Source organism: Malaclemys terrapin, chromosome 2, assembly GCF_027887155.1.
Source record: "Malaclemys terrapin pileata isolate rMalTer1 chromosome 2, rMalTer1.hap1, whole genome shotgun sequence".
NCBI classification, from domain to species: Eukaryota; Metazoa; Chordata; order Testudines; family Emydidae; genus Malaclemys; species Malaclemys terrapin.
The window spans coordinates 238,183,803-238,198,735 of NC_071506.1; positions in this window are offsets into that span (position 1 = coordinate 238,183,803).

The following is a 14,933-nucleotide window of genomic DNA, read 5'->3' on the forward strand; positions in this document are numbered from 1 at the left end:
GCTCGGCGTAGAAGCGGCATGTCCGCGGCTCTGACCCGGAGCGACCGTTTGCCTCCTTTGTTTTTTGATAGGCTTGTCTGAGCTCCTTGACTTTCACGCGGCACTGCTCAGAGTCCCTATTGTGGCCTCTCTCCATCATGCCCTTGGAGATTTTTTCAAAAGTTTTTGCATTTCGTCTTTTAGAACGAAGTTCTGCAAGCACTGAATCCTCTCCCCATCCAGCGATCAGATCCAGTACCTCCCTCACGGTCCATGCTGGTGCTCTTTTTCGATTATCAGCCTGCATGGTTACCTGTGCTGATGAGCTATCTGTGGTCACCTGTGCTCTCCACGCTGGGCAAACAGGAAATGAAATTCAAATGTTCGCGGGGCTTTTCCTGTCTACCTGGCCAGTGCATCCGAGTTTAGATTGCTGTCCAGAGCGGTCACAATGATGCACTGTGGGATAGCTCCCGGAGGCCAATACCATCGAATTGCGGCCACACTATCCCTAATTCGAAATGTTAAAATCAATTTTGGCGCTACTCCGCTCGTCGGGGTGGAGTACAGAAATCGATTTAAAGGGCCCTTTACATCGAAATAACTAGCGTCGTTGTGTGGACGGTTGCAGGGTTAATTCGAATTAAAGCTGATAAATCCGAATTAAAGTCGTAGTGTAGACCAGGCCTAAGATCTGGATACTGTAACAAGGCACTTGCCTTAGTGTATTAGCAGAACCAAATTAACCTTTCCAGCAGGCTCAATAACACCACGAACAGAATGGGGTGTGTGAAGTAAAAATTAACACTCTATTCCATGAATCTAATATGGGTGTTTCTAGTAGAGAGTGTAAACCCAAGGATGCCCTTGATGTGCTGAACACTAATATATAACTAGCAGACCCTCCCCTCCATGTGTTAAAACATTGGAAGTGTTAGCAAAGTTGCTGCTCTTGTTTGTTTTTAATTATTTGTTAGTCCCAACTATACATACAAAATGGTGGGTCTAAATTAACTGTTACCACTTGAGAAAGATCTTGGAATCAGTGTGGATAGTTCTCTGAAAACATCCGCTCAATGTGCAGCGGGAGTCAAAAAAGCTAATACTGTTAGGTGCCATTACGGAAAGGATAAATAATAAGACAGAAAATATCGTAATGCCACTATAAAAATCCATGGTATGCCCACCTTGAATACTGTGTGCAGTTCTAGTTGCCTCATCTCAAAAAAGATATATTAGAATTGGAAAAGGTACAGAGGGGGCAACAAAAATGATTCAGAGTATGGAACAACTTTCATATGAGGAGAGATTAAAAAGACTGGAACTGTTCATCTTGGAAAAGAGATAACTAGGGGAGGGGATATGATAGAGGTCTATAAAACCATGAATGGTGTGAAGAAAGTGAATAGGGAAGTGTTATTTACCCCTTTACATAACACAAGAACCAGGGGTCACCTAATGAAATTTATAGGCAGCAGGTTTAAAACAAACATAATAAAATATTTCTTCATGCTACACACAGTCAAGCTATAGAAATCGTTGTCAGGGGATGTAGAGAAGTCCAAAATTATAACTGGGTTTAAAAAAGAACTAGATAAGTTCATGGAGGATAGGTCCATCAATGGCTATTTGCCAGGATGGTCAGGGACGCAATTCCGTATTCTGAGTGTCCCTAAACCTCTGACTGCTAGAAGCTGGGATTGGATGATGGGATGGATCACTTGATAAATTGCCCTGTTCTGTTCACTCCCTCTGAAGCATCTGGCATTGGCCATTGTCAGAAGCCAGCATACTGGGCTAGATGGGCCATTGGTATAACCCAGAATGGTCATTCTTATGTTCGTTTACAGTGCACAGTGGATCAGAAGAGAATAATTTGTAAAATGTTACATTGTACAAATGAGCTCAAAGCCATGGTCAATCAAGAGCAGTGGATGTTTTCATTAAGGTGCATGCAGGAGTTTTCATTTGCCTTTCAAGATTTTATTTTTAGTTGAATCTGATTTTTCCATATATTTTGTGTTTTCTTGAAATCTTTGGAATGTCACAAAGGAAGAAAGATGTGTTGCTCCTTCCAAAGAAATGCAACACAGACCTGTCCATGTTTCATAGTGCATTAAGTAGAGGTGGTTGAAAAATGGAATGGAAATTCTATCAGAAATTCTGATATTTTGAAATGTGTTTTCTTTCTGAATCAGAACAAAGATGAAGTTTCCTGTGGAATAGAAATTAGGAAAATTTTCAATTTGGGACCATCAAAATGTTTCCTTTCAATAATGTCAAAACAATATAATTGAAAATATTAAATAATATATTGTGTATTGATTTTTAAAAATATAATACAAAAATCAAAACAAAATAATCAAAATGGATTGTTTTTACCTTATTGAATCAAAACATTGCCACATTCTTTTTCATTTCAGTTAAGTCACAATTATTAATGTAGACCTTTTTCCACCCCAAATTTTGTCAAAATCAACACGTTCCTTCAGAATATTTTGATTTTAATGAAACTGCATTTTCCAATGGAAAGATGTCCTGCCTAACATTTTCCAACCAGATTTAGTGTTATATTTCATTTTCAAAATTATTAAAGTGATAATTATTAGCAAAAAACCTAAGGTACAAAGGAAATTATATGTATACTTGGATTTATCTGTGTAGGATGAATCCTGATACACACTTTTTTACTCATAGACTTTAAGGTTATAAGGGACTGGCTGAGTTATTGACATCCTCAAATCTTGATTTAAAGACTTCAAGTTACCAAGACACCACCATTTACTCTAGGTCACACCAGTAAGTGACCTGGTACCCATGCTGCAGAGGAAGGCAAGCTCCCCTCAGAGTCTCTGCCAATCTGACCTGGGGGAAAATTCCTTCCTGACCCCAAATATGGCAATCAGTTACACCCTGACCATATGTGGGCAAGACCTACCAGCCAAACACCTGGGAAAGAATTCTATGTAATAACTCAGAGCCCTTCCCATCTCTGGCCATTGGAGATATTTGCAAATGCAATTGCCATTTGTCGTTGTAGGCAGTCTCATCATTCCATCCCCTCCACGAACTTACCAAGTTTAGTCTTAAAAAAAGTTAGGTTTTCTGCCTCAACTACTCCCCTTGGAAGGCCATTCTAGAGCTTCACTCCTCTGATGGTTAGAAACTTTTGTCTAAATTCAAGCCTAAACTTGTTGATGGCCAGTTTATATTCATTTGTTCTTCTGTCAGTATTGGTGCTTAACTTAAATAACTCCTCTCCCTCCCTGGTGTTTATCCCTCTGATGTAGTTATAGTGAGCAATCGTATCTCCCTTCATCCTTTGTTTTGTTAGGCTAAACAAGCCAAGTTCCTTAAATCTCCTCTTGTAGGTAGGTTCTCCATTCCTCTGATCATTCAGGTAGCCCTTGTCTGCACATATTCCAGTGTGAGTTCATTTTTCTTTAGCATGGGAGACCAGAGTTGCATGCAGTATTCCAGATAAGGTCTCACCTGTGTATATTATCTGAGATGTAAGAAGAAATGAGGTTCCATTACCATATTTATCATCTTTAATAAACAACATTTTCAGTGTCATGGATGGCAAAATCATTAGAACAGTGGGAAGCCGTAGGATCAGTAGAGTCATGACAAGGTCTTCCCCCATATCTGCTGTCAACACTCACATTCTTGTCTGTATGTAAGTGCCAAGAAAAAGTCTGGATTCTAACACTGTGATGTGTCAACCCACCGGTGTGTGCATGTAAAATTACAAAACACCTGTTTCTGTGACATACAGTATTCAATTAACATTTCAGGACTGCCAGAGATCTAATCAATTAGAGTGTGCATGAGGAATCACAGATGCACACGCTCTGGGGCAATAACGGAGATTTTAAAGTATCAGTCTGTGTTGGGTGGTGCAGAAGTACACCTCCCTGAGCTCCAGGAGTGCCAATATCTCCTGTAGCAAGCAGAGAGCGAATTCAGAAGTGCAGCTTGTGCTACCACCTGTGGCATGGACCCACACCCATCCCTGCTCTACTTGGAATAATGGTGCCAACCTTCAGCAATCCTTGCACCTAGGAAGCCTAAGGACTGCAGATGTACTCTTTGCATGTACCCCACCTTTGAACACCCATGCAGTGGCTGGCCAGGGGGTAGCTAGCTGAGCACCCACTAAATTTCTTCAATATAATGGCTGGAGAAACACACCAATGGACTGACTCTCCTCTCAGTTACAGTACATGGGTGCCAGCCCACTGAGGTTGATGCCATTATATTGCTGTGATTGATATGAGAATTTCACCCAATGTCTTATTTTTTGTCAGGATAAAGACGGGGTTTCTTTTAACATAGTTAAAACTATGATGGTGGCTTTACATTCACAGACCCTTTTAAAACATGTTTTATTAAAGAAACATAGTATAACATGTATAATCCACCTGACAGGGAATTCTCCCATGCAGAAGGGATAATTTTGCCTCATATGGACAAATACATTGTTTTTTGGCAGACTTTCAGATATTAATGAAATTGCTAAATGGCATCTCATAAGAGAATTCAAAGTCATGAACTAAAATGATATGAGCCACTCCAATGATACATCTAAAATAAACAAAAATCCTATTGAATGGCATCTTTTCCAGCAATAGGCAATAGTAATCCTTCCAAAGACACATTTTAATTGACGTACTAGTAAAATATCCCTACTTATATTAAATCTAAAACACAGGGGTTAGTAATCAAAATGCCACCTCCCCACTAAATAAAATGGCAGAGATGTGGGATCATTTTCATATCTCGTATCCCATCAGTTCCTGAGCTGTTGATGTACCAGCTGCACTCTAACAACCCTGAATTGTTTTCTGTTCCCTCTTCAGGAACAAGAATGCAGTAGCTTTTCCAACACATATTCTTCCTTTATGGATTCATCAGTTCTTAGAGTGAATTAGTGATTCTAGAAATGATAATGGGGAACAGAGATGGGCAAGGACTGGGGTATTGTCTATGGATGGGCAAAAGCTTGGGTATCAAAAATCCTGCCATATGTAGGACTAGGTTTATTCACAAGGTTGGAAGCAGCTGCATATTAGCTGTCTGTGGGCATCTCTCTGTAGTGCTTACCCAATTTGGTAAATCAACGCCTCATTTGGATCTCAGTCACACCAGTTGAAATCAGGAGTAACTCCACAGATGCCAGTGCAATTACTACAGTGTAAAACCAGTGCCAGAGAGATTAAAATCAAGCCCTAATTTACTCACAAATGCACAGAGCTATTCTGACTTATTTTCAGTGTTCTTCAGTACTGAGACTGAAGGACAGGGATCTCCTGCTTGAGCCATGTTCACCCGTATCCTGTTAGCCTATATTCAGGCCAGTTTGCAGTTATTCATTACCAAGATCACACTTGGCCTAGAAAATTTGTGAAGGAAGTATTAAGACCCCGATCATTTCCACCCTGGGTGCAATAGCTTTACCATGGGTTATTGACACTTATACGGTAGTATCAATGGAAAGGATGACTTCAGGATAATTAATGCAGCTGATGTGAGAATGCAACCAGCAAGCAATGGGACAAACTTTGCTCTCAGCTGCAGCTGTATGCATCTGTACTAACTAGAGTAGTGTGTAACTTGTGAAGTTAGTATGGATTTACATACATGTAACAGAGCGAAACGTGGCTTGGTATCGCTACTATTCCCTATAAAGACGCCAACATTTCGGAGCTCTGCCAGAGAGAGCAGAAGTTACACTGTCTGCTTTTGCCCGATGACAAGTAAATTTGTTTTCGTAGATAAGTTTGTAGGCAAAGCACATCTGGTACGGAAATGAACAGTTTTAATTTCTCATTCATTTATATCTGTGATTAAATTACCACAATCCATATTATCAACTTCTTTAACCTTTACTTATTATTGGGCACCAAGAATATAATTCATTTTCTTTTGACAGAAAACTGCTTTCCACAAAGCGACAATTCATCAGGTAAAATTGTTCAGTTAATCAAGGCTATTGAATCATAGAATCATAGAATCATAGAATATCAGAGTTGGAAGGGACCTCAAGAGGTCATCTAGTCCAACCCCCTGCTCAAAGCAGGACCAATTCCCAGCTAAATCATCCCAGCCAGGGCTTTGTCAAGCCGGGCCTTAAAAACCTCCAAGGAAGGAGACTCCACCACCTCCCTAGGTAACGCATTCCAGTGTTTCACCACCCTCCTAGTGAAATAGTTTTTCCTGATATCCAACCTGGACCTCCCCCACTGCAACTTGAGACCATTGCTCCTTGTTCTGTCATCTGCCACCACTGAGAACAGCCGAGCTCCATCCTCTTTGGAACCCCCCTTCAGGTAGTTGAAGGCTGCTATCAAATCCCCCCTCATTCTTCTCTTCTGGAGACTAAACAATCCCAGTTCTCTCAGCCTCTCCTCATAAGTCATGTGCTCCAGACCCCTAATCATTTTTGTTGCCCTCCGCTGGACTCTTTCCAATTTTTCAACATCCTTCTTGTAGTGTGGGGACCAAAACTGGACACAGTATTCCAGATGAGGCCTCACCAATGTCGAATAAAGGGGAACGATCACGTTCCTCGATCTGCTGGCAATGCCCCTACTTATACAGCCCAAAATGCCGTTAGCCTTCTTGGCAACAAGAGCACACTGTTGACTCATATCCAGCTTCTCGTCCACTGTGACCCCTAGGTCCTTTTCAGCAGAACTGCTACCTAGCCATTCGGTCCCTAGTCTGTAGCAGTGCATGGGATTCTTCCGTCCTAAGTGCAGGACTCTGCACTTGTCCTTGTTGAACCTCATCAGGTTTTTTTCTGCCCAATCCTCTAATTTGTCTAGGTCCCTCTGTATCCGATCCCTACCCTCTAGTGTATCTACCACGCCTCCTAGTTTAGTGTCATCTGCAAACTTGCTGAGAGTGCAGTCCACACCATCCTCCAGATCATTAATAAAGATATTAAACAAAACCGGCCCCAGGACCGACCCTTGGGGCACTCCACTTGAAACCGGCTGCCAACTAGACATGGAGCCATTGATCACTACCCGTTGAGCCCGACGATCTAGCCAGCTTTCTATCCACCTTACAGTCCATTCATCCAGCCCATACTTCTTTAACTTGGTGGCAAGAATACTGTGGGAGACAGTATCAAAAGCTTTGCTAAAGTCAAGAAATAACACATCCACTGCTTTCCCCTCATCCACAGAGCCAGTTATCTCATCATAGAAGGCAATTAGGTTAGTCAGGCACGACTTCCCCTTCGTGAATCCATGCTGACTGTTCCTGATCACTTTCCTCTCCTCTAAATGTTTCATAATTGATTCCTTGAGGACCTGCTCCATGATTTTTCCAGGGACTGAGGTGAGGCTGACTGGCCTGTAGTTCCCCGGATCCTCCTTCTTCCCTTTTTTAAAGATGGGCACTACATTAGCCTTTTTCCAGTCATCTGGGACCTCCCCCGATCGCCATGAGTTTTCAAAAATAATGGCTAATGGCTCTGCAATCTCACCCGCCAACTCCTTTAGCACCCTCGGATGCAGCGCATCCGGCCCCATGGACTTGTGCACGTCCAGTTTTTCTAAATAGTCCCGAACCACTTCTTTCTCCACAGAGGGTTGGCCACCTTCTCCCCATGCTGTACTGCCCAGTGCAGCAATCTGGGAGCTGACCTTGTGCGTGAAGACAGAGGCAAAAAAATCATTGAGTACATTAGCTTTTTCCACATCCTCGGTCACTAGGTTGCCTCCCTCATTCAGTAAGGGGCCCACACTTTCCTTGATTTTCTTCTTGTTGCTAACATACCTGAAGAAACCCTTCTTGTTACTCTTAACATCTCTTGCTAACTGCAACTCCAAGTGTGATTTGGCCTTCCTGATTTCACTCCTGCACGCCTGAGCAATATTTTTATACTCCTCCCTGGTCATTTGTCCAATCTTCCACTCCTTATAAGCCTCTTTTTTGCGTTTAAGATCAGCAAGGATTACACTGTTTAGCCAAGCTGGTCGCCTGCCATATTTACTATTCTTTCTACACATCGGGATGGTTTGTTCCTGCAACCTCAATAAGGATTCTTTAAAATACAGCCAGCTCTCCTGGACCCCTTTGCCCTTCATGTTATTCTCCCAGGGGATCCTGCCCATCTGTTCCCTGAGGGAGTCAAAGTCTGCTTTTCTGAAGTCCAGGGTCCGTATTCTGCTGCTCTCCTTTCTTCCTTGTGTCAGGATCCTGAACTCGACCATCTCATGGTCACTGCCTCCCAGGTTCCCATCCACTTTTGCTTCCCCTACTAGTTCTTCCCTGTTTGTGAGCAGCAGGTCAAGAAAAGCTTTGCCCCTAGTTGGTTCCTCCAGCACTTGCACCAGGAAATTGTCCCCTACACTTTCCAAAAATTTCCTGGATTGCCTGTGCACCGCTGTATTGCTCTCCCAGCAGATATCAGGGTGATTAAAGTCTCCCATGAGAACCAGGGCCTGTGATCTAGCAACTTCTGCTAGTTGCCAGAAGAAAGCCTCGTCCACCTCGTCCCCCTGGTCTGGTGGTCTATAGCAGACTCCAACCACGACATCACCCTTGTTGCTCACACTTCTCAACTTTATCCAGAGACTCTCAGGTTTTTCTGCAGTATCATACCGGAGCTCTGAGCAGTCATACTCCTCTCTTACATACAACGCAACTCCCCCACCTTTTCTGCCCTGCCTGTCCTTCCTGAACAGTTTATATCCATCCATGACAGTACTCCAGTCATGTGAGTTATCCCACCAAGTCTCTGTTATTCCAATCACATCATTGAAAAGAACAATATCATGGATGTGAATGAAAACTGACTGAACTTCAAACTGTATTCCTAGGGGACTGAATGGCTCAGGAGACTGGTAACACAGTAAATGTTTGAACCCAGCCCACAGCAGCAGTGATCAAAAGTCATTGACCTTATCATCTGTGGAGTAGTAGATCATGTGATATTAGTTAGAGGTCGCCTCGCAGTTCCTAGTGAACTGGGTTCAATATCAGTAAAATCATCACACAATGGTATCCTTTTGGCCTGATCCACATTTGAGGAATTAAATCAGTTAAAGCCCTTAGAATGTTTGTAGGACACTTAGCATCCACTCACCAAAGCACCTCAAATGGTCTGCAAATGGTTTCAAATGGTCTCATAACCATTTAGAAAAGACCACCACCTTTCGGCAGAGTCAATACATGGTTAAACCCGAACTGGTTCAGTATAAACCTGTTTAGTATCAATATATATATAGACAAGTTGAAACAGTTCGGCTAATTTCCCAACTACTGTCTCATAAAACTTGGGTAATCATGTGAAATCTCCTATAATGGGAGCAGAACTGAGAAGTCTGGGATAGGTACCCAGCAGGCATTGCAACTAAAATGGTTGAGGCAATTACTGGTGTGGACACAGGGCAAAATTTAAACCACTTCAGCATATCCAGTGTGGATGCTCTGAATTGTTCATTCTTCAATCAGTTCAATTACAAATATGTGCACAAGGCCTTAGTCTGAACAGAGAGGCCAAGATATGACTAGACATGGACAAAAATCTCCTTTCTCACCTCTAGGAGTTGTCCAGCTCAGGGATGAAGTAGTGTGGTGGTATGAAGTAGCTTGCATTGTTGTTGATCTGTTTTGTAGACAGAGTGATGCAGTTTCTTGTGCTGTCAATCTGATATCTTTCAATTCCTTTCAAAATACATAAGATTGTATCCTTACCAGTAAATACTGCATCATTTGTAACGATTTAAAACAATTAAAAAAATACAGTAATAAACCAACAATAATGATTTAATGGTCAAAACAACATTTTGGTCCAAAATAGCCCAAACTTAATACCTCTGGGCATATTGCAACAGGAATTTATTTGACAGAGTTTCTGAGGAAGGTTGAAAGTATGTTTATGGAGGGGAGGTATTAGAGAGGCTGTTTTGCTGCTTTGCATTTTTGACTAGCTGATTTAATTCATTATTTGTATGGGATTGTTTGTTTGTGTTTTGCTGCTGGATGGTCATGGGTAATCACTCGAAAGCTGACCTATCAATACTTATCCTCAAAGGAAACCTGCATAACACTTTCAAAAGAGGAGCGTGAGAGCTTAAATTCATAACTTGCCAGACACTAAAAATCATGGACTGAATAGAGACCCTGCATTTATGGCTTATTACAACAATCTATAAACCACTAACAACCCCTCTCTGCTGCTTCCCCCCTCCCCCTTTCCTTTCCTCTCTATGACAGGAGGGGTGTTAATGGGTCACTTCACCTTGGATGGGTCCTTGAAATATGTGTTAATTGCTTATGTCAAAGAATCTGTGCCACCTTGTATTTAGCTGTTAGTTTCCCAGACCTGAATAATAGCTCTGTGTAAAGCCGGAAAACTTGTCTCTTTCACCAACAGAAATTGGTCCAATAAAAGATATTTACTCACCCACCTTGTCTCTCTATCATTTGCAGTTGTAAGCAATGAATTGTTAAGATTCTATAGCTCTTTTATGGGTATCTTATTGTTTCACACACACACACACACACACACACACACCTCTTGTCCAGTAAGAATCTGCGTGTGGATCTTTTGAGTATATTTTTTTAAAAGTTTTGTCCTCAGAATTTTGTTGCTGTACACTGGGTTGTCTATGAATCATTGCCAATGTTGTTCTTCAAAGCAGATGAACATCAGATACTCCAGACTTTTAAAAAGCTATTCCTGTTTGATCCCAGCTAGTACAATAATTAAAGTGACACAGTTGACTGATTTTATGTATGAAGATATATTAGGTGATCCTTTCTCCACAGTTTCCAGTCTCTTGAAACTTTCATGACTTCTTCTGGAGTGAATTTTGCTAAACTTGTGAAAAATATAAATTGAAACCCCATAGATAGACTTGCTATAGGGTATATGTGTGAAGCAGGCATGTCACAGAAGCCCCTGCCTTGCCCGCATCTCAGCTGTGTAGAGATGAGGCGTCACAGGGACTTCACAGAAGCCTGGACTCTCCCACCAGCCCTGCAACAAAGTAGAAGTTAATGAGGCAGGGACTTCACAGAACAGGTTTTTAAGGTCAGGTTTGATGATTTAGTTGGGGATTGGACTAGATCAGTGGCTCTCAAACTTTTTTACTGGTGACCCCTTTCACATAGCAAGCCTCTGAGTGCAACCCCCCCTTATAAATAAAAACACTTTTAAATATATTTAACACCATTATAAATGCTGGAGGCAAAGCGGGGATTGGGGTGGAGGCTGACAGCTCACGACCCCCCATGTAATAATCGCGTGACCCCCTGAGGGGTCCTGACCTCCCAGTTTGAGAACCCCTGGACTAGATGACCTTCTGAGGTCCTTTCCAACCCTGATGGTCTATGATTCTATTGGCCATCAAGGACGTAGAATGGCTGCAGCAGGAACATCACAGAAACCTGTGCTTGACACCAGCCCTGCGGCAAGGACATATGGGTGCAGAAGGGCCCTCCCAAAAGCCTATCTCCTGATATTGTCCCAGAAGCAGGCCACACACAGACAGCTGCACTTTGACATCAGTTCTGCATCTTGATTTTGACTTTTTGCTCCAATTTGAGATGGGAAAAATATTTTAAACTAAAAAATATTTACAGGAGGAAAAAATCATTTCCTGCCCTACAGTAATTCAAAGCCATGCTATAGAATTCAATATGGTATTATTCTCTACTTTAGAATTCTAAAACACGCTAAAACAGGATAGTTCTCTATTAACTTCTGTATGTGAATCCTGGCCCCATTGAAGTAAATTGCAAAACTCCTATTGATTTCACTGGGGCCAAGATTTCACCCTATGGGCTGCAGACTAATTTCTATTGAGTCCTATTAGGGTCTTGATCCAGCATATACTTAAGGGCTAGTCTACACTGGCAACATTAAATCGCTACCACGGCAGCGCTTTAATGTGGCTTGTGTATCGCGGCATAGCGCTGGGAGAGAGCTCCCACCTCCATGAGCGCTGATGCACTGTCTACACTGGCGCTTCACAGCACTGAAACTTGCAGCACTCAGGGGGGCACTTTTTCACACCCTGGAGCGAGAAAGTTTCAGCGCTGTAAAGTGCCAGTGTAGACAGTGAAGCATGCGAGTAATCCTATTAAGTCAATGGGATGACTGATGTACATCACATGCTTAAGTGTTTTGCAGGATCAGGGTCTAAATCCCTTTAAAATCCTATTGGCTTCACCTCTATTAATTTCTATATGATTTTTCCATAAAGGTGGAGGACCAACCATTACTAGACTCTCTCTCTCGTCTATCACCATTATATGCAAAAGACCTTATATATGAATTAATTTGTTTTGCTTTAAGGATTTTTTAAACCCCTGAAATAGAGGGATTTCAAGCGTGTGATTTGTCGTTTCCCTAAGCCACACATAAAAAACTGATTAGATATTTCAGTCTAATTGTTCTGAGATTAAAAATGTAAACAGCATGAGGGAACCAGCCTATCAGCCAGTGGATGTTTCTATTACTTTTAATGAAATCAAACATAAATTAAGCCTATTGGAAGACTACAGTCTAGCTTTTGACAAATTTATTACATTGTTTTGAGTACTGTAATTAGTTTGATAAGATTGCTTAGTGGTGCTAGTAAACCAAATATATTTTTCACAAGGAAAATATTCAATGACAGAGTGGTGTGTGCCTGAAGATGAAGCTTCTGTTCATGAAGGATGTGTCTACTGGATTTTGTATCAATAAATTCATTAGAATCCATGTCATGGTTATGCATCTAATGCTCTCATTTGTTTACTATGCTGTACAGTGTACTGAGTTTATTATAAATCTAATGTTTTTACTGTTTCTTGAATGACTATCAACTATCCCAACTTTATGACTATGATATAATTATTATACTTTTCCGCATTCACCAGTGTTACATGAAAGCTACTCAAATGTCCACTTTACTGTTACACTTAGATGTCTTGACTTGCAAGTGCAACCTTCTGTATACTAAATGTATAAGCCTAAATCATCCAGAGTAACTAGTGATTTTGGGTGCCTGATCATTGGCATTTCTTTGTGTTCTCAGTGGCTGCTATTAAAAAGTCTGCATTTATTCACAGTTACCACACTGTGGAATCTAAGATAACACAGTAATTTCCTACTCTAGGTATCAGAAAATACTGCATGATCTAGCTGTTCTATTTGATCAAAGGCACCTATCATTTGGTAGCTTTTGGCAAATATTGAGTTTTTAACAATGGCTGCTGTGTGCTTGGATGTTCATCATTGCTCAAAGTATGGGATTTACAGGGTGGCTACAATTTCCCTTTTCAATATTCTTTTATTGTTTCTTCCTGCTGATATCTGGCCTTATGGGATTGAGAGAGAAAGGCAATAAAAAGTAATATAGTAATAATCAGAAAAATTCTTACTAATCATTTCTTCACTCCCAGAATTCTTGATGTCTGGGCTGCTCTGCTCACTTTTCAGCTCACTGAGACAGATCAACTTTTTGGGGCCAGTGCTCTGGCCACACCCCCTCTGTTCCCACTCATGGCCAGATGATTATTCCTAAACTAAAAATTTGTACAGCAATCTTAGTAACAAATACTTCAAAGGCAACTGGCTAACTATGTACAGTGGACAACAACAGGGAAAAAAAACAGTTTTGTAGTAAAGATTCTACTTACCCTCTGACCTTCTGGCTCTTTAGCCATGTAAAGAGGGTAGAATTGTGGGAGATACTGCCTGCAGAAAGGAAATTATCAGTAGGAAATTTTCCATTCTGCAGCCCAGCGTCTTCCACAATTCTTGATATCTAGGAAATAGCAAGCAGTGAACAGATGTAGGGACGGTAAAGGATAAAGTCAGAAGAAAAGAAAAACAGTATCCCTCCCCATTTATAACATTTGATCAAAGGGCAAAATCACTGTGGGACTACTGCCTGCAGTACCTTCCTGCCAAAGGTTACTCCTGCTGAGACCAGGAAATCTATCTTGTAGTTCTTAATAAAGGTAGTACAGTTCTCCAGATGGCTGCCTTACAAATTTCCACTGTGGATGCATTAGCTTTTTTTGCCTACAAGGGCACCAGAGATCATGTGGAATGCACCCTGACCTCTTCTGGAACCAGAATCTCTGATGCCTTGTATGCTTCTGCAATGCATAGTCTAATCCATCTAGTAATAGAGGACTTCCTTATTCAGGCACAACTCAGAGTTGTTCACCTTGAGCCAGTCCACTTTCTGATTCAGGTCTCCTTTTATGTGCATTGTCCTGAGGGAGAGGAGAAAAAGTTGGGTCTACTGCATGATTTCCACTGCTTCAGCACATAGCAGTGGACTTCTTATCCCCCCCCCTACCCCACATGGCTGTTCACACACGTGACCGTGATCGTGGTGTATGACTGAATCAGGGTGAGGGGCTCCCCTCTAAACTGGAGCGGAATTTTTACAGTGTCAGCTTGACCGCTCTTTGTTCTAGGAGGTTTATGCCGTGGGTCCTCTCTTCCAGGTTCCAGATGCCTTGAGCTGTTTGGGACCCCCTGTGGGCTCTCCTGGCTGGCAACTGTTGTGAAGTTCATGGGATCTGGAAGCCATATGGGCATGCCCTTGTGGACATTGCCTGGGGTGACCACCATTTCAAGGAGTCAGTCACCTGTAGAACCTTTACTTGATCCTTCATGCATTCTCCGGCATGATCCCCTATTTTTGGGATGAAGTCTTGATGCCTGAAGTGTGACTGCACCTATGCATAGGCCCAGTACTAGGAGTCCTAACCATTGAAGGTTTAGTGCTATGATAGGCATCATGAAGTTCTGAAACAATGTGAGGAGTCTTCTGGAACCTTTCTAGAGATGGGTATATCCTTGCTATTGAGGTGTCTATCTCCACTCCCAAGTGGGTTATTTTGTGGGTGGAATCAGGGAGTGTTTCTTGATATAGACACAAAAGCCATGCATCTGCAGGAGATTCAAGGTCAGAGACGTAGCTCTG